Below are 24,430 nucleotides of genomic sequence, written 5' to 3'. Positions count from 1 at the left end.
ACAGGCTGGTCGCCCTTTAGGATTGGTCAGTGTCTGAATGGAACCTGTCTCATTGGGATAGGCTGATCATGGCGTACGATTGGCCAGTTTTCCTGCGCAGGCATAGATGGGAAGGACAGGCTGGTCACCCTTTAGGATTGGTCAGTGTCTGTGCATAGGACTTGTCTCAGTGGGATAGGCTGATCATGTCCTGGGATTGGCCAGTTTTCGGGCACAGGAATAGATGGGAGAGACAGGCTAGTCACCCTTTAGGATTAGTCAGTGTCTGTGCATGGATATTGTCTCAGTGGGATAGGCTGATCATGGCGTAGGATCGGCCAGTTTTCCTGCTCAGGCATAGATGAGAGAGGCAGGCTGGTCACACTTTAGGATTGGTCAGTGTATGTGCATGGAACTTGTCTCAGTGGCATAGGCTGATCATGGCGTAGGATTGGCCAGTTTTCCTGCTCAGGCATAGATGGGAGAGACAGGCTGGTCACACTTTAGGATTGGTCAGTGTCTGTGAATGGAACTTGTCTCAGTGGGATAGGCGGATCATGGCCTGGGATAGGCCACTTTTCCTGCTCAGGCATAGATGGGAGGGACAGGATGGTCACCCTTTGGGATTGGTCAGTGTATGTGAATGGAACCTGTCTCATTGGGATAGGCTGATCATGGCGTAGGATTGTCCAGTTTTCCTGCGCAGGCATAGATGGGAGAGACAGGCTGGTCACCCTTTAGGATTGGTCAGTGTCTGTGCATGGAACATGCCTATCTGGGATAGGCTGATTATGGCCTAGGATTGGCCAGTTTTTCTGCTCAGGCATTGATGGGAGGGACAGGATGGTCACCCTTTAGGATTGGTCAGTGTCTGTGCATGGAACATGTCTATCTGGGATAGGCTGATCATGGTCTGGCACTGGCCAGTTTTCCTGCTCAGGCATAGATGGGAGGGACAGGATGGTCACCCTTTAGGATTGGTCAGTGTCTGTACATGGAACTTGTCTCTCTGGGATAGGCTGATCATGGCCTAGGATTGGCCAGTTTTCCTGCTCAGGCATAGATGGGAGAGACAGGATGGTCACCCTTTAGGATTGGTCAGTGTCTGTGCATAGGACTTGTCTCAGTGGGATAGGCTGATCATGTCCTGGGATTGGCCAGTTTTCGGGCACAGGAATAGATGGGAGAGACAGGCTAGTCACCCTTTAGTATTAGTCAGTGTCTGTGCATGGATCTTGTCTCAGTGGGATAGGCTGATCATGGAGTAGGATTGGCCAGTTTTCCTGCTCAGGCATAGATGAGAGAGGCAGGCTGGTCACACTTTAGGATTGGTCAGTGTATGTGCATGGAACTTGTCTCAGTGGCATAGGCTGATCATGGCGTAGGATTGGCCAGTTTTCCTGCTCAGGCATAGATGGGAGAGACAGGCTGGTCACACTTTAGGATTGGTCAGTGTCTGTGAATGGAACATGTCTATCTGGGATAGGCTAATCATGGCCTACGATTGGCCAGTTTTTCTACTCAGGCATAGATGGGAGGGACAGGATGGTCGTCCTTTAGGATTGGTCAGTGTCTGTGCATGGAACATGTCTATCTGGGATAGGCTGATCATGGCCTACGATTGGCCAGTTTTCCTACTCAGGCATAGATGGGAGGGACAGGATGGTCACCCTTTAGGATTGGTCAGTGTCTGTGCATGGAACATGTCTATCTGGGATAGGCTGATCATGGCCTGGGATTGGCCAGTTTTCCTGCTGAGGCATAGATGGGAGGGACAGGATGGTCACCCTTTAGGATTGGTCAGTGTCTGTGAATGGAACCTGTCTCATTGGGATAGGCTGATCATGGCGTAGGATTGGCCAGTTTTCCTGCGCAGACATAGATGGGAGAGACAGGCTGGTCACCCTTTAGGATTGGTCAGTGTCTTTGCATGTAACTTTCCTCTCTGGGATAGGCTTTTCATGGCCTAGGATTGGCCAGTTTTCCTGCTCAGGCATAGATGGGAGGGACAGGATGGTCACCCTTTAGGATTGGTCAGTGTCTTTGCATAGAACTTGCCTCTCTGGGATAGGCTGATCATGGTCTAGGATTGGCCAGTTTTCCTGCGCAGGCATAGATGGGAGAGACAGCCTGGTCACCCTTTAGGATTGGTCAGTGTCTGTGCATGGCACTTGTCTCAGTGAGATATGCTGATCATGGCATAGGATTGGCCAGTTTTCCTGCGCAGGCATAGATGGGAAGGACAGGCTGGTCACCCTTTAGGATTGGTCAGTGTCTGTGCATAGGACTTGTCTCAGTGGGATAGGCTGATCATGTCCTGGGATTGGCCAGTTTTCGGGCACAGGAATAGATGGGAGAGACAGGCTAGTCACCCTTTAGGATTATTCAGTGTCTGTGCATGGATCTTGTCTCAGTGGGATAGGCTGATCATGGCGTAGGATCGGCCAGTTTTCCTGCTCAGGCATAGATGAGAGAGGCAGGCTGGTCACACTTTAGGATTGGTCAGTGTATGTGCATGGAACTTGTCTCAGTGGCATAGGCTGATCATGGCGTAGGATTGGCCAGTTTTCCTGCTCAGGCATAGATGGGAGAGACAGGCTGGTCACACTTTAGGATTGGTCAGTGTCTGTGAATGGAACTTGTCTCAGTGGGATAGGCGGATCATGGCCTGGGATAGGCCAGTTTTCCTGCTCAGGCATAGATGGGAGGGACAGGATGGTCACCCTTTGGGATTGGTCAGTGTATGTGAATGGAACCTGTCTCATTGGGATAGGCTGATCATGGCCTAGGATTGGCCAGTTTTTCTGCTCAGGCATTGATGGGAGGGACAGGATGGTCACCCTTTAGGATTGGTCAGTGTCTGTGCATGGAACATGTCTATCTGGGATAGGCTGATCATGGTCTGGGACTGGCCAGTTTTCCTGCTCAGGCATAGATGGGAGGGACAGGATGGTCACCCTTTAGGATTGGTCAGTGTCTGTGAATGGAACCTGTCTCATTGGGATAGGCTGATCATGGCGTAGGATTGGCCAGTGTTCCTGCGCAGGCATAGATGGGAGAGACAGGCTGGTCACCCTTTAGGATTGGTCAGTGTCTTTGCATGTAACTTTCCTCTCTGGGATAGGCTGATCATGGCCAAGGATTGGCCAGTTTTCAGGTGCAGGCATAGATGGAAGAGACTGGATGGTCGTCCTTTAGGATTGGTCAGTGTATGTGCATGGAACCTGTCTATCTGGGATAGGCTGATCATGGCCTGGGAGTGGCCAGTTTTCCTGTGCACGCATAGATGGGAGTGACAGGCTGGTCACACTTTAGGATTGGTCAGTGTCTGTGCATGGAACATGTCTATCTGGGACAGGCTGATCATGGCCTAGGATTGGCCAGTTTGCCTGCTCAGGCATAGATGGGAGGGACAGGATAGTAACCCTATAGGATTGGTCAGTGTCTGTGCATGGAACGTGTCTATCTGGGATTGCCTGATCATGGCGTAGGATTGGCCAGTTTTCCTGCTCAGGCATAGATGGGAGAGACAGGCTGGTCACACTTTAGGATTGGTCAGTGTCTGTGCATGGAACTTGTCTCAGTGGGATAGGCTGATCATGGCATAGGATTGGCCAGTTTTCCTGTGCAGGCATAGATGGGAGAGACAGGCTGGTCACAATTTAGGATTGGTCAGTGTCTGTGCATGGAACATGTCTATCTGGGATAGGCTGATCATGGCCTCGGATTGGCCAGTTTTCCTGCTCAGGCATAGAGGGGAGAGACAGGCCGGTCACACTTTAGGATTGGTCAGTGTCTGTGCATGAAACTTTTCTATCTGGGATAGGCTGATCATGGCACATGATTGGCCAGTTTTCCAGTTTAGGCATAGATGGGAGGGACAGGCTGGTCGCCCTTTAGGATTGGTCAGTGTCTGTGAATGGAACCTGTCTCATTGGGATAGGCTGATCATGGCGTACGATTGGCCAGTTTTCCTGCGCAGGCATAGATGGGAGAGACAGGCTGGTCACCCTTTAGGATTGGTCAGTGTCTTTGCATAGAACTTGCCTCTCTGGGATAGGCTGATCATGGTCTAGGATTGGCCAGTTTTCCTGCACAGGCATAGATGGGAGAGACAGCCTGGTCACCCTTTAGGATTGGTCAGTGTCTGCATGGAACCTGTCTCAGTGGGATAGGCTAATCATAGCGTAGGATTGGCCAGTTTTCGGGCGCAGGCATAGATGGGAGAGACTGGATGGTCGTCCTTTAGGATTGGTCAGTGTATGTGCATGGAACCTGTCTATCTGGGATAGGCTGATCATGGCCTGGGAGTGGCCAGTTTTCCTGTGCAGGCATAGATGGGAGAGACAGCCTGGTCACCCTTTAGGATTGGTCAGTGTCTGTGCATGGAACATGTCTATCTGGGATAGGCTGATCATGGCCTAGAATTGGCCAGTTTTCCTGCTCAGGCATAGATGGGAGGGACAGGATGGTCACTCTTTATGATTGGTCAGTGTCTGTGCATGGAACGTGTCTATCTGGGATTGGCTGATCATGGCCTGGGATTGGCCAGTTTTCCTGCACAGGCATAGATGGGAGAGACAGGCTGGTCACACTTTAGGATTGGTCAGTGTCTGTGCATTGAACTTGTCTCAGTGGGAGAGGCTGATCATGGCCTGGGATTGGCCAGTTTTCCTGCTCAGGCATAGATGGGAGAGACAGACTGGTCACCCTTTAGGATTGGTCATTGTCTGTGCATGGAACTTGTCTCAGTGGGATAGGCTGATCAAGGCGTAGGATTGGCCAGTTTCCATGCGCAGGCATTGATGGGAGAGACAGGATGGTCACCCTTTAGGATTGGTCAGTGTCTGTGCATGGAACGTGTATATCTGGGATAGGCTGGTCATGGCCTGGGATTGGCCAGTTTTCCTGCTCAGGCATAGATGGGAGGGACAGGATGGTCAACCTTTTGGATTGGCCAGTGTCTGTGCATGGAACGTGTCTCAGTGGCATAGGCTGATCATGGCGTAGGATTGGCAAGTTTTCCTGCTCAGGCATAGATGGGAGGGACAGGATGGTCACCCTTTAGGATTGGTCAGTGTCTGTGCATGGAACATGTCTATCTGGGATAGGCTGATCATGGCCTGGGATTGGCCAGTTTTCCTGCTCAGGCATAGATGGGAGGGACAGGATGGTCAACCTTTAGGATTGGTCAGTGTCTGTGAATGGAACCTGTCTCATTGGGATAGGCTGATCATGGCGTAGGATTGACCAGTTTTCCTGCGCAGGCATAGATGGGAGAGACAGGCTGGTCACCCTTTAGGATTGGTCAGTGTCTTTGCATGTAACTTTCCTCTCTGGGATAGGCTGATCATGGCCTAGGATTGGCAAGTTTTCCTGCGCAGGCATAGATGGGAGAGACAGCCTGGTCACCCTTTAGGATTGGTCAGTGTCTGCATGGAACCTGTCTCAGTGGGATAGGCTAATCATAGCGTAGGATTGGCCAGTTTTCGGGTGCAGGCATAGATGGGAGAGACTGGATGGTCGTCCTTTAGGATTGGTCAGTGTATGTGCATGGAACCTGTCTATCTGGGATAGACTGATCATGGCCTGGGAGTGGCCAGTTTTCCTGTGCAGGCATAGATGGGAGCGACAGGCTGGTCACACTTTAGGATTGGTCAGTGTCTGTGCATGGAACATGTCTATCTGGGACAGGCTGATCATGGCCTAGGATTGGCCTGTTTTCCTGCTCAGGCATAGATGGGAGGGACAGGATGGTCACCCTTTAGGATTGGTCAGTGTCTGTGCATGGAACGTGTATATTTGGGATTGGCTGTTCATGGCGTAGGACTGGCCAGTTTTCCTGCTCAAGCATAGATGTGAGAGACAGGCTGGTCACACTTTAGGATTGGTCAGTGTCTGTGCATGGAACTTGTCTCAGTGGGATAGGCTGATCATGGCATAGGATTGGCCAGTTTTCCTGTGCAGGCATAGATGGGAGAGACAGGCTGGTCACCCTTTAGGATTGGTCAGTGTCTGTGCATGGAACATGTCTATCTGGGATAGGCTGATCATGGCCTGGGATTGGCCAGTTTTCCTGCTCAGGCATAGAGGGGAGAGACAGGCTGGTCACACTTTAGGATTGGTCAGTGTCTGTGCATGGAACTTTTCTATCTGGGATAGGCTGATCATGGCATATGAATGGCCAGTTTTCCAGTTTAGGCATAGGTGGGAGGGACAGGCTGGTCGCCCTTTTGGATTGGTCAGTGTCTGTGAATGGAACCTGTCTCATAGGGATAGGCTGATCATGGCGTACGATCGGCCAGTTTTCCTGCGCAGGCATAGATGGGAGAGACAGGCTGGTCACCCTTTAGGATTGGTCAGTGTCTTTGCATGGAACTTGCCTCTCTGGGAAAGGCTGATCTTGGCCTAGGATTGGCCAGTTTTCCTGCGCAGGCATAGATGGGAGAGACAGCCTGGTCACCCTTTAGGATTGGTCAGTGTCTGCATGGAACCTGTCTCAGTGGGATAGGCTAATCATAGCGTAGGATTGGCCAGTTTTCGGGTGCAGGCATAGATCGGAGAGACTGGATGGTCGTCCTTTAGGATTGGTCATTGTATGTGCATGGAACCTGTCTATCTGGGATAGGCTGATCATGGCCTGGGAGTGGCCAGTTTTCCTGTGCAGGCATAGATGGGAGTGACAGGCTGGTCACACTTTAGGATTGGTCAGTGCCTGTGCATGGAACATGTCTATCTGGGATAGGCTGATCATGGCCTAGAATTGGCCAGTTTTCCTGCTTAGGCATAGATGGGAGGGACAGGATGGTCACTCTTTATGATTGGTCAGTGTCTTGTGCATGGAACGTGTCTATCTGGGATTGGCTGATCATGGCCTGGGATTGGCCAGTTTTCCTGCACAGGCATAGATGGGAGAGACAGGCTGGTCACGCTTTAGGATTGGTCAGTGTCTGTGCATGGAACTTGTCTCAGTGGGATAGGCTGATCATGGCCTAGGATTGGCCAGTTTTCCTGCTCAGGCATAGATGAGAGAGACAGGCTGGTCACACTTTAGGATTGGTCGGTGTCTGTGCATGGAACTTGTCTCAGTGGGAGAGGCTGATCATGGCCTGGGATTGGCCAGTTTTCCTGCTCAGGCATAGATGGGAGAGACAGACTGGTCACACTTTAGGATTGGTCAGTGTCTGTGCATGGAACTTGTCTCAGTGGGATAGGCTGATCATGGCCTGGGATTGGCCAGTTTTCCTGCTCAGGCATATATGGGAGAGACAGGCTGGTCACCCTTTAGGATTGGTCATTGTCTGTGCATGGAACTTGTCTCAGTGGGATAGGCTGATCAAGGCGTAGGATTGGCCAGTTTCCATGCGCAGGCATTGATGGGAGAGACAGGATGGTCACCCTTTAGGATTGGTCAGTGTCTGTGCATTGAACTTGTCTCTCTGGGATAGGCTGATCATGGCCTAGGATTGGCCAGTTTCCTGTGCAGGCATAGATGGGAGAGACAGGCTGGTCACCCTTTAGTATTGGTCATTGTCTCTGCATGGAACATGTCTATCTGGGATAGGCTGATCATGCCGTAGGATTGGCCAGTTTTCCTGCACAGGCATAGATGGGAGGGACAGGATGGTCACCCTTTAGGATTGGTCAGTGTCTGTGCATGGAAGATATCTATCTGGGATAGGCTGATCATGGCCTAGGATTGGCCAGTTTTCCTGCTCAGGCATAGATGGGAGGGACAGGATGGTCACCCTTTAGGATTGGTCAGTGTCTGTGCATGGAACATGTCTATCTGGGATAGGCTGATCATGGCCTAGGATTGGCCAGTTTTCCTGCTCAGGCATAGATGGTAGAGACAGGATGGTCACACTTTAGGATTGGTCAGTGTCTGTGCATAGGACTTGTCTTAGTGGGATAGGCTGATCATGTCCTGGGATTGGCCAGTTTTCGGGCACAGGCATAGATGGGAGAGAACGGCTGGTCACCCTTTAGGATTGGTCAGTGTCTGTGCATGGATCTTGTCTCAGTGGGATAGGCTGATCATGGCGTAGGATTGGCCAGTTTTCCTGCTCAGGCATAGATGAGAGAGGCAGGCTGGTCACACTTTAGGATTGGTCAGTGTCTGTGCATGGAACTTATCTCAGTGGCATAGGCTGATCATGGCGTAGGATTGGCCAGTTTTCCTGCTCAGGCATAGATGGGAGAGACAGGCTGGTCACACTATAGGATTGGTCAGTGTCTGTGAATGGAATTTGTCTCAGTGGGATAGGCTGATCATGGCGTAGCATTGGCCAGTTTTCCTGCGCAGTATAGATGAGAGAGACAGGATGGTCACACCTCAGGATTGGTCAGTGTCTGTGCATAGGACTTGTCTCAGTGGGATAGGCTGATCCTGTCCTGGGATTGGCCTGTTTTCGGGCGCAGGCATAGATGGGAGAGACAGGCTGGTCACCCTTTAGGATTGGTCAGTGTCTCTGCATGGAACATGTTTATATGGGATAGGCTGATCATGGCCTGGGATTGGGCAGTTTTCCTGCTCAGGCATAGATGGGAGAGACAGGCTGGTCACCCTTTAGGATTGGTCAGTGTCTGTGCATGGAACTTGTCTCAGTGGGATAGGCTGATCATGGCCTGGGATTGGCAAGTTTTCCTGCTCAGGCATAGATGGGAGAGACAGGCTGGTCATCCTTTAGGACTGGTCAGTGTCTGTGCATGGAACTTGTCTCTCTGGGATAGGCTGATCAAGGCGTAGGATTGGCCAGTTTTCCTGCACAGGCATAGATGGGAGAGACAGGCTGGTCACCCTTTAGGATTGGTCAGTGTCTGTGCATGGAACTTGTCTCTCTGGGATAGGCTGATCATGGCCTAGGATTGGCCAGTTTTCCTGCTCAGGCATAGATGGGAGAGACAGGATGGTCACACTTTAGGATTGGTCAGTGTCTGTGCATAGGACTTGTCTTAGTTGGATAGGCTGATCATGTCCTGGGATTGGCCAGTTTTCGGGCACAAGAATAGATGGGAGAGACAGGCTAGTCACCCTTTAGGATTAGTCAGTGTCTGTGCATGGATCTTGTCTCAGTGGGATAGGCTGATCATGGAGTAGGATTGGCCAGTTTTCCTGCTCAGGCATAGATGAGAGAGGCAGGCTGGTCACACTTTAGGATTGGTCAGTGTATGTGCATGGAACTTGTCTCAGTGGCATAGGCTGATCATGGCGTAGGATTGGCCAGTTTTCCTGCTCAGGCATAGATGGGAGAGACAGGCTGGTCACACTTTAGGATTGGTCAGTGTCTGTGAATGGAACTTGTCTCAGTGGGATAGGCTGATCATGGCCTGGGATTGGCCAGTTTTCCTGCTCAGGCATAGATGGGAGGGACAGGATGGTCACCCTTTAGGATTGGTCAGTGTCTGTGAAAGGAACCTGTCTCATTGGGATAGGCTGATCATGGCGTAGGATTGGCCAGTTTTCCTGCGCAGCCATAGATGGGAGAGACAGGCTGGTCACCCTTTAGGATTGGTCAGTGTCTGTGCATGGAACATGTCTATCTGGGATAGGCTGATCATGGCCTACGATTGGCCAGTTTTCCTACTCAGGCATAGATGGGAGGGACAGGATGGTCCCCATTTAGGATTGGTCAGTGTCTGTGCATGGAACATGTCTATCTGGGATAGGCTGATCATGGCCTGGGATTGGCCAGTTTTCCTGCTGAGGCATAGATGGGAGGGACAGGATGGTCACCCTTTAGGATTGGTCAGTGTCTGTGAATGGAACCTGTCTCATTGGGATAGGCTGATCATGGCGTAGGATTGGCCAGTTTTCCTGCGCAGACATAGATGGGAGAGACAGGCTGGTCACCCTTTAGGATTGGTCAGTGTCTTTGCATGTAACTTTCCTCTCTGGGATAGGCTGATCATGGCCTAGGATTGGCCAGTTTTCCTGCGCAGGCATAGATGGGAGAGACAGGCTGGTCACACTTTAGGATTGGTCAGTGTCTGTGCATGGAACATGTCTATCTGGGACAGGCTTTTCATGGCATAGGATTGGCCAGTTTTCCTGCTCAGGCATAGATGGGAGGGACAGGATGGTCACCCTTTAGGATTGGTCAGTGTCTGTGCATGGAACGTGTCTATCTGGGATTGCCTGATCATGGCGTAGGATTGGCCAGTTTTCCAGCTCAGGCATAGATGGGAGAGACAGGCTGGTCACACTTTAGGATTGGTCAGTGTCTGTGCATGGCACTTGTCTCAGTGGGATATGCTGATCATGGCATAGGATTGGCCAGTTTTCCTGTGCAGGCATAGATGGGAGAGACAGGCTGGTCACCCTTTAGGATTGGTCAGTGTCTGTGCATGGAACATGTCTATCTGGGACAGGCTGATCATGGCCTAGGATTGGCCAGTTTTCCTGCTCAGGCATAGATGGGAGGGACAGGATGGTCACCCTTTAGGATTGGTCAGTGTCTGTGCATGGAAAATGTCTATCTGGGATAGGCTGATCATGGCCTGGGATTGGCCAGTTTTCATGCTCAGGCATAGAGGGGAGAGACAGGATGGTCACACTTTAGGATTGGTCAGTGTCTGTGCGTGGAACTTTTCTATCTGGGATAGGCTGATCATGGCATATGATTGGCCAGTTTTCCAGTTTAGGCTTAGATGGGAGGGACAGGCTGGTCGCCCTTTAGGATTAGTCAGTGTCTGAATGGAACCTGTCTCATTGGGATAGGCTGATCATGGCGTACGATTGGCCAGTTTTCCTGCGCAGGCATAGATGGGAAGGACAGGCTGGTCACCCTTTAGGATTGGTCAGTGTCTGTGCATAGGACTTGTCTCAGTGGGATAGGCTGATCATGTCCTGGGATTGGCCAGTTTTCGGGCACAGGAATAGATGGGAGAGACAGGCTAGTCACCCTTTAGGATTAGTCAGTGTCTGTGCATGGATCTTGTCTCAGTGGGATAGGCTGATCATGGCGTAGGATCGGCCAGTTTTCCTGCTCAGGCATAGATGAGAGAGGCAGGCTGGTCACACTTTAGGATTGGTCAGTGTATGTGCATGGAACTTGTCTCAGTGGCATAGGCTGATCATGGCGTAGGATTGGCCAGTTTTCCTGCTCAGGCATAGATGGGAGAGACAGGCTGGTCACACTTTAGGATTGGTCAGTGTCTGTGAATGGAACTTGTCTCAGTGGGATAGGCGGATCATGGCCTGGGATTGGCCAGTTTTCCTGCTCAGGCATAGATGGGAGGGACAGGATGGTCACCCTTTGGGATTGGTCAGTGTATGTGAATGGAACCTGTCTCATTGGGATAGGCTGATCATGGCGCAGGATTGGCCAGTTTTCCTGCTCAGGCATAGATGGGAGAGACAGGCTGGTCACCCTTTAGGATTGGTCAGTGTCTGTGCATGGAACATGTCTATCTGGGATAGGCTGATTATGGCCTAGGATTGGCCAGTTTTTCTGCTCAGGCATTGATGGGAGGGACAGGATGGTCACCCTTTAGGATTGGTCAGTGTCTGTGCATGGAACATGTCTATCTGGGATAGGCTGATCATGGTCTGGGACTGGCCAGGTTTCCTGCTCAGGCATAGATGGGAGGGACAGGATGGTCACCCTTTAGGATTGGTCAGTGTCTGTGCATGGAACATGTCTATCTGGGATAGGCTGATTATGGCCTAGGATTGGCCAGTTTTTCTGCTCAGGCATTGATGGGAGGGACAGGATGGTCACCCTTTAGGATTGGTCAGTGTCTGTGCATGGAACATGTCTATCTGGGATTGGCTGATCATGGTCTGGGACTGGCCAGTTTTCCTGCTCAGGCATAGATGGGAGGGACAGGATGGTCACCCTTTAGGATTGGTCAGTGTCTGTGAATGGAACCTGTCTCATTGGGATAGGCTGATCATGGCGTAGGATTGGCCAGTTTTCCTGCGCAGGCATAGATGGGAGAGACAGGCTGGTCACCCTTTAGGATTGGTCAGTGTCTTTGCATGTAACTTTCCTCTCTGGGATAGGCTGATCATGGCCTAGGATTGGCCAGTTTTCGGGTGCAGGCATAGATGGAAGAGACTGGATGGTCGTCCTTTAGGATTGGTCAGTGTATGTGCATGGAACCTGTCTATCTGGGATAGGCTGATCATGGCCTGGGAGTGGACAGTTTTCCTGTGCACGCATAGATGGGAGTGACAGGCTGGTCACACTTTAGGATTGGTCAGTGTCTGTGCATGGAACTTGTCTCAGTGGGATAGGCTGATCATGGAATAGGATTGGCCAGTTTTCCTTTGCAGGCATAGATGGGAGAGACAGGCTGGTCACAATTTAGGATTGGTCAGTGTCTGTGCATGGAACATGTCTATCTGGGATAGGCTGATCATGGCCTCGGATTGGCCAGTTTTCCTGCTCAGGCATAGAGGGGAGAGACAGGCTGGTCACACTTAAGGATTGGTCAGTGTCTGTGCATGAAACTTTTCTATCTGGGATAGGCTGATCATGGCACATGATTGGCCAGATTTCCAGTTTAGGCATAGATGGGAGGGACAGGCTGGTCGCCCTTTAGGATTGGTCAGTGTCTGTGAATGGAACCTGTCTCATTGGGATAGGCTGATCATGGCGTACGATTGGCCAGTTTTCCTGCGCAGGCATAGATGGGAGAGACAGGCTGGTCACCCTTTAGGATTGGTCAGTGTCTTTGCATAGAACTTGCCTCTCTGGGATAGGCTGATCATGGTCTAGGATTGGCCAGTTTTCCTGCGCAGGCATAGATGGGAGAGACAGCCTGGTCACCCTTTAGGATTGGTCAGTGTCTGCATGGAACCTGTCTCAGTGGGATAGGCTAATCATAGCGTAGGATTGGCCAGTTTTCGGGCGCAGGCATAGATGGGAGAGACTGGATGGTCGTCCTTTAGGATTGGTCAGTGTATGTGCATGGAACCTGTCTATCTGGGATAGGCTGATCATGGCCTGGGAGTGGCCAGTTTTCCTGTGCAGGCATAGATGGGAGAGACAGCCTGGTCACCCTTTAGGATTGGTCAGTGTCTGTGCATGGAACATGTCTATCTGGGATAGGCTGATCATGGCCTAGAATTGGCCAGTTTTCCTGCTCAGGCATAGATGGGAGGGACAGGATGGTCACTCTTTATGATTGGTCAGTGTCTGTGCATGGAACGTGTCTATCTGGGATTGGCTGATCATGGCCTGGGATTGGCCAGTTTTCCTGCACAGGCATAGATGGGAGAGACAGGCTGGTCACACTATAGGATTGGTCAGTGTCTGTGCATGGAACTTGTCTCAGTGGGATTGGCTGATCATGGCGTACGATTGGCCAGTTTTCGGGCGCAGGCATAGATGGCAGAGACAGGCTGGTCACCCTTTAGGATTGGTCAGTGTCTCTGCATGGAACATGTTTATCTGGGATAGGCTGATCATGGCCTGGGATTGGGCAGTTTTCCTGCTCAGGCATAGATGGGAGAGACAAGCTGGTCACCCTTTAGGATTGGTCAGTTTCTGTGCATGGAACTTGTCTCAGTGGGATTGGCTGATCATGGCGTACGATTGGCCAGTTTTCCTGCTCAGGCATAGATGGGAGAGACAGGCTGGTCACACTTTAGGATTGGTCAGTGTCTGTGCATGGAACTTGTCTCAGTGGGATAGGCTGATCATGGCATAGGATTGGCCAGTTTTCCTGTGCAGGCATAGATGGGAGAGACAGGCTGGTCACAATTTAGGATTGGTCAGTGTCTGTGCATGGAACATGTCTATCTGGGATAGGCTGATCATGGCCTCGGATTGGCCAGTTTTCCTGCTCAGGCATAGAGGGGAGAGACAGGCTGGTCACACTTTAGGATTGGTCAGTGTCTGTGCATGGAACTTTTCTATCTGGGATAGGCTGATCATGGCACATGATTGGCCAGTTTTCCAGTTTAGGCATAGATGGGAGGGACAGGCTGGTCGCCCTTTAGGATTGGCCAGTGTCTGTGAATGGAACCTGTCTCATTGGGATAGGCTGATCATGGCGTACGATTGGCCAGTTTTCCTGCGCAGGCATAGATGGGAGAGACAGGCTGGTCACCCTTTAGGATTGGTCAGTGTCTTTGCATAGAACTTGCCTCTCTGGGATAGGCTGATCATGGTCTAGGATTGGCCAGTTTTCCTGCGCAGGCATAGATGGGAGAGACAGCCTGGTCACCCTTTAGGATTGGTCAGTGTCTGCATGGAACCTGTCTCAGTGGGATAGGCTAATCATAGCGTAGGATTGGCCAGTTTTCGGGCGCAGGCATAGATGGGAGAGACTGGATGGTCGTCCTTTAGGATTGGTCAGTGTATGTGCATGGAACCTGTCTATCTGGGATAGGCTGATCATGGCCTGGGAGTGGCCAGTTTTCCTGTGCAGGCATAGATGGGAGCGACAGGCTGGTCACACTTTAGGATTGGTCAGTGACTGTGCATGGAACATGTCTATCTGGGATAGGCTGATCATGGCCTAGAATTGGCCAGTTTTCCTGCTCAGGCATAGATGAGAGAGACAGGATGGTCACTCTTTATGATTGGTCAGTGTCTGTGCATGGAACTTGTCTCAGTGGGATAGGCTGATCATGGCCTAGGATTGGGCAGTTTTCCTGCTCAGGCATAGATGAGAGAGACAGGCTGGTCACACTTTAGGATTGGTCAGTGTCTGTGCATGGAACTTGTCTCAGTGGGATAGGCTGATCATGGCCTGGAATTGGCCAGTTTTCCTGCTCAGGCATAGATGGGAGAGACAGGCTGGTCACCCTTTAGGATTGGTCAGTGTCTGTGCATTGAACTTTTCTCTCTGGGATAGGCTGATCATGGCCTAGGATTGGCCAGTTTCCTGTGCAGGCATAGATGGGAGAGACAGGCTGGTCACCCTTTAGGATTGGTCATTGTCTCTGCATGGAACATGTCTATCTGGGATAGGCTGATCATGGCGTAGGATTGGCCAGTTTTCCTGCTCAGGCATAGAAGGGAGGGACAGGATGGTCACCCTTTAGGATTGGTCAGTGTCTGTTCATGGAACATGTCTATCTGGGATAGGCTGATCATGGCCTGGGATTGGCCAGTTTTCCTGCTCAGGCATAGATGGGAGAGACAGGCTGGTCACCCTTTAGGATTGGTCAGTGTCTGTGCATTGAACTTGTCTCTCTGGGATAGGCTGATCATGGCCTAGGATTGGCCAGTTTCCTGTGCAGGCATAGATGGGAGAGACAGGCTGGTCACCCTTTAGGATTGGTCAGTGTCTGTGCATGGATCTTGTCTCAGTGAGATAGGCTGATCATGGCGTAGGATTGGCCAGTTTTCCTGCTCAGGCATAGATGACAGAGGCAGGCTGGTCACTTTAGGATTGGTCAGTGTCTGTGCATGGAACTTGTCTCATTGGCATAGGCTGATCATGGCGTAGGATTGGCCAGTTTTCCTGCTCAGGCATAGATGGGAGGGACAGGATGGTCACCCTTTAGGATTGGTCAGTGTCTGTGCATGGAACATGTCTATCTGGGATAGGCTGATCATGGCCTGGGATTGGCCAGTTTTCCTGCTCAGGCATAGATGGGAGGGACAGGATGGTCACCCTTTAGGATTGGTCAGTGTCTGTGAATGGAACCTGTCTCATTGGGATAGGCTGACCATGGCGTAGGATTGACCAGTTTTCCTGCGCAGGCATAGATGGGAGAGACTGGATGGTCGTCCTTTAGGATTGGTCAGTGTATGTGCATGGAACCTGTCTATCTGGGATAGGCTGATCATGGCCTGGGAGTGGCCAGTTTTCCTGTGCAGGCATAGATGGGAGCGACAGGATGGTCACCCTTTAGGATTGGTCAGTGTCTGTGCATGGAACGTGTCTATCTGGGATTGGCTGATCATGGCGTAGGATTGGCCAGTTTTTCTGCTCAGACATAGATGGGAGAGACAGGCTGGTCACACTTTAGGATTGGTCAGTGTCTGTGCATGGAACTTATCTCAGTGGGATAGGCTGATCATGGCATAGGATTGGCCAGTTTTCCTGGGCAGGCATAGATGGGAGAGACAGGCTGGTCACCCTTTAGGATTGGTCAGTGTCTGTGCATGGAACATGTCTATCTGGGATAGGCTGATCATGGCCTGGGATTGGCTAGTTTTCTTGCTCAGGCATAGAGGGGAGAGGCAGGCTGGTCACACTTTAGGATTGGTCAGTGTCTGCATGGAACCTGTCTCAGTGGGATAGGCTAAACATAGCGTAGGATTGGCCAGTTTTCGGGCGCAGGCATAGATGGGAGAGACTGGATGGTCATCCTTTAGGATTGGTCAGTGTATGTGCATGGAACCTGTCCATCTGGGATAGGCTGATCATGGCCTGGGAGTGGCCAGTTTTCCTGTGCAGGCATAGATGGGAGCGACAGGCTGGTCACACTTTAGGATTGGTCAGTGTCTGTGCATGGAACATGTCTATCTGGGATAGGCTGATCATGGCCTTGAATTGGCCAGTTTTCCTGCTCAGGCATAGATGGGAGGGACAGGATGGTCACTCTTTATGATTGGTCAGTGTCTGTGCATGGAACGTGTCTATCTGGGATTGGCTGATCATGGCCTGGGATTGGCCAGTTCTCTTGCACAGGCATAGATGGGAGAGACAGGCTGGTCACACTTTAGGATTGGTCAGTGTCTGTGTATGGAACTTGTCTCAGTGGGAGAGGCTGATCATGGCCTGGGATTTGCCAGTTTTCCTGCTCAGGCATAGATGGGAGAGACAGACTGGTCACACTTTAGGATTGGTCAGTGTCTGTGCATGGAACATGTCTCAGTGAGATAGGCTGATCATGGCCTGGGATTGGCCAGTTTTCCTGCTCAGGCATAGATGGGAGAGACAGTCTGGTCACCCTTTAGGATTGGTCATTGTCTGTGCATGGAACTTGTCTCAGTGGGATAGGCTGATCAAGGCATAGGATTGGCCAGTTTCCATGCGCAGGCATAGATGGGAGAGACAGGATGGTCACCCTTTAGGATTGGTCAGTGTCTGTGCATTAAACTTGTCTCTCTGGGATAGGCTGATCATGGCCTAGGATTGGCCAGTTTCCTGTGCAGACATAGATGGGAGAGACAGGCTGGTCACCCTTTAAGATTGGTCATTGTCTCTGCATGGAACATGTCTATCTGGGATAGGCTGATCATGGCGTAGGATTGGCCAGTTTTCCTGCTCAGGCATAGATGGGAGGGACAGGATGGTCACCCTTTAGGATTGGTCAGTGTCTGTGCATGGAACATATCTCTCTGGGATAGGCTGATCATGGCCTAGGATTGGCCAGTTTTCCTGCTCAGGCATAGATGGGAGGGACAGGATGGTCACCCTTTAGGATTGGTCAGTGTCTGTGCATGGAACTTGTCTATCTGGGATAGGCTGATCATGGCCTAGGATTGGCCAGTTTTCCTGCTCAGGCATAGATGGTAGAGACAGATTGGTCACACTTTAGGATTGGTCAGTGTCTGTGCATAGGACTTGTCTCAGTGGGATAGGCTGATCATGTCCTGGGATTGGCCAGTTTTCGGGCACAGGCATAGATGGGAGAGACAGGCTGGTCACCCTTTAGGATTGGTCAGTGTCTGTGCATGGATCTTGTCTCAGTGGGATAGGCTGATCATGGCGTAGGATTGGCCAGTTTTACTGCTCAGGCATGGATGAGAGAGGCAGGCTGGTCACACTTTAGGATTGGTCAGTGTCTGTGCATGGAACTTGTCTCAGTGGCATAGGCTGATCATGGCGTAGGATTGGCCAGTTTTCCTGCTCAGGCATAGATGGGAGAGACAGGCTGGTCACACTTTAGGATTGGTCAGTGTCTGTGAATGGAACTTGTCTCAGTGGGATAGGCTGATCATGGCGTAGCATTGGCCAGTTTTCCTGCGCAGCATAGATTAGAGAGACAGGATGGTCACACCTCAGGATTGTTCAGTGTCTGTGCATAGGACTTGTCTCAGTGGGATAGTCTGATCCTGTCCTGGGATTGGCCAGTTTCGGGCACAGGCATAGATGGCAGAGACAGGCTGGTCACCCTTTAGGATTGGTCAGTGTCTCTGCATGGAACATGTTTATCTGGGATAGGCTGATCATGGCCTGGGATTGGGCAGTTTTCCAACTCAGGCATAGATGGGAGAGACAGGATGGTCACCCTTTAGGATTGGTCACTGTCTGTGCATTGAACTTGTCTCTCTGGGATAGGCTGATCATGGCCTAGGATTGGCCAGTTTCCTGTGCAGGCATAGATGGGAGAGACAGGCTGGTCACCCTTTAAGATTGGTCATTGTCTGTGCATGGAACATGTCTATCTGGGATAGGCTGATCATGGCGTAGGATTGGCCAGTTTTCCTGCTCAGGCATAGATGGGAGGGACAGGATGGTCACCCTTTAGGATTGGTCAGTGTCTGTGCATGGAACATATCTCTCTGGGATAGGCTGATCATGGCCTAGGATTGGCCAGTTTTCCTGCTCAGGCAGAGATGGGAGGGACAGGATGGTCACCCTTTAGGATTGGTCAGTGTCTGTGCATGGAACTTGTCTATCTGGGATAGGCTGATCATGGCCTAGGATTGGCCAGTTTTCCTGCTCAGGCATAGATGGTAGAGACAGGATGGTCACACTTTAGGATTGGTCAGTGTCTGTGCATAGGACTTGTCTCAGTGGGATAGGCTGATCATGTCCTGGGATTGGCCAGTTTTCGGGCACAGGCATAGATGGGAGAGACAGGCTGGTCACCCTTTAGGATTGGTCAGTGTCTGTGCATGGATCTTGTCTCAGTGGGATAGGCTGATCATGGCGTAGGATTGGCCAGTTTTACTGCTCAGGCATGGATGAGAGAGGCAGGCTGGTCACACTTTAGGATTGGTCAGTGTCTGTGCATGGAACTTGTCTCAGTGGCATAGGCTGATCATGGCGTAGGATTGGCCAGTTTTCCTGCTCAGGCATAGATGGGAGAGACAGGCTGGTCACACTTTAGGATTGGTCAGTGTCTGTGAATGGAACTTGTCTCAGTGGGATAGGCTGATCATGGCGTAGCATTGGCCAGTTTTCTGGCGCAGCATAGATTAGAGAGACAGGATGGTCACACCTCAGGATTGTTCAGTGTCTGTGCATAGGACTTGTCTCAGTGGGATAGGCTGATCCTGTCCTGGGATTGGCCAGTTTCGGGCACAGGCATAGATGGCAGAGACAGGCTGGTCACCCTTTAGGATTGGTCAGTGTCTCTGCATGGAACATGTTTATCTGGGATAGGCTGATCATGGCCTGAGATTGGGCAGTTTTCCAACTCAGTCATAGATGGGAGAGACAGGCTGATCACCCTTTAGGATTGGTCAGTGTCTGTGCATGGAACTTGTCTCAGTGGGATTGGCTGATCATGGCATACGATTGGCCAGTTTTCCTGCTCAGGCATAGATGGGAGAGACAGGCTGGTCACACTTTAGGATTGGTCAGTGTCTGTGCATGGAACATGTCTATCTGGGACAGGCTGATCATGGCCTAGGATTGGCCAGTTTGCCTGCTCAGGCATAGATGGGAGGGACAGGATAGTCACCCTATAGGATTGGTCAGTGTCTGTGCATGGAACGTGTCTATCTGGGATTGCCTGATCATGGCGTAGGATTGGCCAGTTTTCCTGCTCAGGCATAGATGGGAGAGACAGGCTGGTCACACTTTAGGATTGGTCAGTGTCTGTGCATGGAACTTGTCTCAGTGGGATAGGCTGATCATGGCATAGGATTGGCCAGTTTTCCTGTGCAGGCATAGATGGGAGAGACAGGCTGGTCACAATTTAGGATTGGTCAGTGTCTGTGCATGGAACATGTCTATCTGGGATAGGCTGATCATGGCCTCGGATTGGCCAGTTTTCCTGCTCAGGCATAGAGGGGAGAGACAGGCTGGTCACACTTTAGGATTGGTCAGTGTCTGTGCATGAAACTTTTCTATCTGGGATAGGCTGATCATGGCACATGATTGGCCAGTTTTCCAGTTTAGGCATAGATGGGAGGGACAGGCTGGTCGCCCTTTAGGATTGGTCAGTGTCTGTGAATGGAACCTGTCTCATTGGGATAGGCTGATCATGGCGTACGATTGGCCAGTTTTCGGGCGCAGGCATAGATGGGAGAGACTGGATGGTCGTCCTTTAGGATTGGTCAGTGTCTTTGCATAGAACTTGCCTCTCTGGGATAGGCTGATCATGGTCTAGGATTGGCCAGTTTTCCTGTGCAGGCATAGATGGGAGAGACAGCCTGGTCACCCTTTAGGATTCGTCAGTGTCTGCATGGAACCTGTCTCAGTGGGATAGGCTAATCATAGCGTAGGATTGGCCAGTTTTCGGGCGCAGGCATAGATGGGAGAGACTGGATGGTCGTCCTTTAGGATTGGTCAGTGTATGTGCATGGAACCTGTCTATCTGGGATAGGCTGATCATGGCCTGGGAGTGGCCAGTTTTCCTGTGCAGGCATAGATGGGAGAGACAGCCTGGTCACCCTTTAGGATTGGTCAGTGTCTGTGCATGGAACATGTCTATCTGGGATAGGCTGATCATGGCCTAGAATTGGCCAGTTTTCCTGCTCAGGCATAGATGGGAGGGACAGGATGGTCACTCTTTATGATTGGTCAGTGTCTGTGCATGGAACGTGTCTATCTGGGATTGGCTGATCATGGCCTGGGATTGGCCAGTTTTCGGGCGCAGGCATAGATGGCAGAGACAGGCTGGTCACCCTTTAGGATTGGTCAGTGTCTCTGCATGGAACATGTTTATCTGGGATAGGCTGATCATGGCCTGGGATTGGGCAGTTTTCCTGCTCAGGCATAGATGGGAGAGACAGGCTGGTCACCCTTTAGGATTGGTCAGTGTCTGTGCATGGAACTTGTCTCAGTGGGATTGGCTGATCATGGCGTACGATTGGCCAGTTTTCCTGCTCAGGCATAGATGGGAGAGACAGGCTGGTCACACTTTAGGATTGGTCAGTGTCTGTGCATGGAACTTGTCTCAGTGGGATAGGCTGATCATGGCATAGGATTGGCCAGTTTTCCTGTGCAGGCATAGATGGGAGAGACAGGCTGGTCACAATTTAGGATTGGTCAGTGTCTGTGCATGGAACATGTCTATCTGGGATAGGCTGATCATGGCCTCGGATTGGCCAGTTTTCCTGCTCAGGCATAGAGGGGAGAGACAGGCTGGTCACACTTTAGGATTGGTCAGTGTCTGTGCATGGAACTTTTCTATCTGGGATAGGCTGATCATGGCACATGATTGGCCAGTTTTCCAGTTTAGGCATAGATGGCAGGGACAGGCTAGTCGCCCTTTAGGATTGGCCAGTGTCTGTGAATGGAACCTGTCTCATTGGGATAGGCTGATCATGGCGTACGATTGGCCAGTTTTCCTGCGCAGGCATAGATGGGAGAGACAGGCTGGTCACCCTTTAGGATTGGTCAGTGTCTTTGCATAGAACTTGCCTCTCTGGGATAGGCTGATCATTGTCTAGGATTGGCCAGTTTTCCTGCGCAGGCATAGATGGGAGAGACAGCCTGGTCACCCTTTAGGATTGGTCAGTGTCTGCATGGAACCTGTCTCAGTGGGATAGGCTAATCATAGTGTAGGATTGTCCAGTTTTCGGGCGCAGGCATAGATGGGAGAGACTGGATAGTTGTCCTTTAGGATTGGTCAGTGTATGTGCATGGAACCTGTCTATCTGGGATAGGCTGATCATGGCCTGGGAGTGGCCAGTTTTCCTGCTCAGGCATAGAAGGGAGGGACAGGATGGTCACCCTTTAGGATTGGTCAGTGTCTGTTCATGGAACATGTCTATCTGGGATAGGCTGATCATGGCCTGGGATTGGCCAGTTTTCCTGCTCAGGCATAGATGGGAGAGACAGGCTGGTCACCCTTTAGGATTGGTCAGTGTCTGTGCATTGAACTTGTCTCTCTGGGATAGGCTGATCATGGCCTAGGATTGGCCAGTTTCCTGTGGAGGCATAGATGGGAGAGACAGGCTGGTCACCCTGTAGGATTGGTCAGTGTCTGTGCATGGATCTTGTCTCAGTGAGATAGGCTGATCATGGCGTAGGATTGGCCAGTTTTCCTGCTCAGGCATAGATGACAGAGGCAGGCTGGTCACTTTAGGATTGGTCAGTGTCTGTGCATGGAACTTGTCTCATTAGCATAGGCTGATCATGGCGTAGGATTGGCCAGTTTTCCTGCTCAGGCATAGATGGGAGGGACAGGATGGTCACCCTTTAGGATTGGTCAGTGTCTGTGCATGGAACATGTCTATCTGGGATAGGCTGATCATGGCCTGGGATTGGCCAGTTTTCCTCCTCAGGCATAGATGGGAGGGACAGGATGGTCACCCTTTAGGATTGGTCAGTGTCTGTGAATGGAACCTGTCTCATTGGGATAGGCTGACCATGGCGTAGGATTGACCAGTTTTCCTGCGCAGGCATAGATGGGAGAGACTGGATGGTCGTCCTTTAGGATTGGTCAGTGTATGTGCATGGAACCTGTCTATCTGGGATAGGCTGATCATGGCCTGGGAGTGGCCAGTTTTCCTGTGCAGGCATAGATGGGAGCGACAGGATGGTCACCCTTTAGGATTGGTCAGTGTCTGTGCATGGAACGTGTCTATCTGGGATTGGCTGATCATGGCGTAGGATTGGCCAGTTTTTCTGCACAGACATAGATGGGAGAGACAGGCTGGTCACACTTTAGGATTGGTCAGTGTCTGTGCATGGAACTTATCTCAGTGGGATAGGCTGATCATGGCATAGGATTGGCCAGTTTTCCTGTGCAGGCATAGATGGGAGAGACAGGCTGGTCACCCTTTAGGATTGGTCAGTGTCTGTGCATGGAACATGTCTATCTGGGATAGGCTGATCATGGCCTGGGATTGGCTAGTTTTCTTGCTCAGGCATAGAGGGGAGAGACAGGCTGGTCACACTTTAGGATTGGTCAGTGTCTGCATGGAACCTGTCTCAGTGGGATAGGCTAAACATAGCGTAGGATTGGCCAGTTTTCGGGCGCAGGCATAGATGGGAGAGACTGGATGGTCGTCCTTTAGGATTGGTCAGTGTATGTGCATGGAACCTGTCCATCTGGGATAGGCTGATCATGGCCTGGGAGTGGCCAGTTTTCCTGTGCAGGCATAGATGGGAGCGACAGGCTGGTCACACTTTAGGATTGGTCAGTGTCTGTGCATGGAACATGTCTATCTGGCATAGGCTGATCATGGCCTAGAATTGGCCAGTTTTCCTGCTCAGGCATAAATGGGAGGGACAGGATGGTCACTCTTTATGATTGGTCAGTGTCTGTGCATGGAACGTGTCTATCTGGGATTGGCTGATCATGGCCTGGGATTGGCCAGTTTTCTTGCACAGGCATAGATGGGAGAGACAGGCTGGTCACACTTTAGGATTGGTCAGTGTCTGTGTATGGAACTTGTCTCAGTGGGAGAGGCTGATCATGGCCTGGGATTTGCCAGTTTTCCTGCTCAGGCATAGATGGGAGAGACAGACTGGTCACACTTTAGGATTGGTCAGTGTCTGTGCATGGAACATGTCTCAGTGAGATAGGCTGATCATGGCCTGGGATTGGCCAGTTTGCCTGCTCAGGCATAGATGGGAGAGACAGGCTGGTCACCCTTTAGGATTGGTCATTGTCTGTGCATGGAACTTGTCTCAGTGGGATAGGCTGATCAAGGCATAGGATTGGCCAGTTTCCATGCGCAGGCATAGATGGGAGAGACAGGATGGTCATCCTTTAGGATTGGTCAGTGTCTGTGCATTGAACTTGTCTCTCTGGGATAGGCTGATCATGGCCTAGGATTGGCCAGTTTCCTGTGCAGGCATAGATGGGAGAGACAGGCTGGTCACCCTTTAAGATTGGTCATTGTCTCTGCATGGAACATGTCTATCTGGGATAGGCTGATCATGGCGTAGGATTGGCCAGTTTTCCTGCTCAGGCATAGATGGGAGGGGCTGGATGGTCACCCTTTAGGATTGGTCAGTGTCTGTGCATGGAACATATCTCTCTGGGATAGGCTGATCATGGCCTAGGATTGGCCAGTTTTCCTGCTCAGGCATAGATGGGAGGGACAGGATGGTCACCCTTTAGGATTGGTCAGTGTCTGTGCATGGAACTTGTCTATCTGGGATAGGCTGATCATGGCCTAGGATTGGCCAGTTTTCCTGCTCAGGCATAGATGGTAGAGACAGGATGGTCACACTTTAGGATTGGTCAGTGTCTGTGCATAGGACTTGTCTCAGTGGGATAGGCTGATCATGTCCTGGGATTGGCCAGTTTTCGGGCACAGGCATAGATGGGAGAGACAGGCTGGTCACCCTTTAGGATTGGTCAGTGTCTGTGCATGGATCTTGTCTCAGTGGGATAGGCTGATCATGGCGTAGGATTGGCCAGTTTTACTGCTCAGGCATGGATGAGAGAGGCAGGCTGGTCACA

Source organism: Ambystoma mexicanum, chromosome 11 (genome assembly GCF_040938575.1).
Source record: "Ambystoma mexicanum isolate Mex_15411 chromosome 11, UKY_AmexF1_1, whole genome shotgun sequence".
Lineage (NCBI taxonomy): Eukaryota > Metazoa > Chordata > Amphibia > Caudata > Ambystomatidae > Ambystoma > Ambystoma mexicanum.
Note: the sequence above shows the minus strand (reverse complement) of the source record.